At 30.8% G+C, this 1,300-nt stretch overlaps 1 non-coding gene across 1 annotated transcript; it reads right to left on the bottom strand.

Annotated features, from left to right (window-relative positions):
• Positions 1 to 347: 347 nt before the first annotated feature.
• Positions 348 to 451, bottom strand: LOC127202437 (U6 spliceosomal RNA). Its single transcript, XR_007832315.1, has one exon. It is a non-coding gene; the product is annotated as a U6 spliceosomal RNA (small nuclear RNA).
• Positions 452 to 1,300: the final 849 nt, after the last annotated feature.

The raw sequence follows: 1,300 nt of genomic DNA, 5'->3' as shown, positions 1-1,300 counted from the left end.
TTTCATTGGATAAAGTGGTAGATTCTAAAATCACTGTGCATTGAAAATTTTGAAAAAAAAATTCAGTTAGTCATTTAAATCCCCCATACTAAAAGTAAGGATAAACCTTGACTATATTCAGATTTAATTTAGAGAAATAATTCTTGGTTTTGTTTTGTTTTGCTTTAGTTTTTGGCATTAGAATCCTTTAATTATATTCATTTCAAGAGAACAATAAACACAGAAACTGTAAGCAACATAAGTAACACAATATTTTCCTAGATGTAGGAAGCACCTACTTTTATACAAATAACAAGCAAACACTTTTATTCCCCCAGGAGTTACCACTGGGAAAAGCTATATAACAGAAATATATGGAACACTTCACAAAATTTTCACATTGTCTTTGCACAGAGGCCATGCTACTCTTGTCTATATTGTTCCAATCTTAGTGTATGTGCTGCTGAAGCAAGTATGGAAGAATTTTTATACTATTGCCTTATATTCCACTAGCATAAATGTGGCTGTGACTATAATTCATGAAGAAAGGCATTTGCCTTTAGTGTTTTACTCAGTTTTGTAGACAGTTTTTAATTAGTGAAAATTTGATCAGTTATTTTATATATTTTACATATAATATACATATACATTTTATATAAATAAATAGATTCATAGATATTACAAGTTTTGCACATATTATTACATAGTGACATCTCTATTTCCAGCTAATTCTTGTGCCAGAAGTATGGCTAACACTCCTGCTTGGAAAGGCTAAGTCCTCAACCTGATCTTTACTGCTGCGATCTTTTTCTGCCTTTTATTTTTTTTTCTTATTTGTGATCCAAAAATATTTTGTCTAATGTTGTAAATGCATGCTTATTTATCCTCTATTTTTTTTATAGTTTTGTTAAACTAAAAATTATTTTAAAACCTTATCTTTTCCTACTTTTAATCTAATTCTTGGCCAAAACAAAACAAAACAATATCAAAAAGAAGCAACCCCTGCCCCCTTAAAAAGATCCCAGTGTCATGTTATACTTGATAACTTTCAATGCCAAAGTTCTGTAGCTTAGTGAAACGGTGTTAGTTATTGTAGTGGATTAATCTTTGAGTTTCTGTGGCTTAACACACTATAAATTTTAGTCTTACTAATATTCAGCCCAGTGTATGAAACTCCAGTTAGTCAAAGGGACCTAGCCTGGCAAAGACTCACAGCTTCACTATGCTTGGCCCACAGTTAAGCTACATGTGCCAGTTTTCTTTCTGAAATGCAAATCTAATAATATCATTTTCTTTGTTAATATTAATGTGAATTCCTTAC

This window comes from Acomys russatus, chromosome 18 (genome assembly GCF_903995435.1).
Source record: "Acomys russatus chromosome 18, mAcoRus1.1, whole genome shotgun sequence".
Lineage (NCBI taxonomy): Eukaryota > Metazoa > Chordata > Mammalia > Rodentia > Muridae > Acomys > Acomys russatus.
This window is presented reverse-complemented; position numbering and strand designations above follow the sequence as displayed.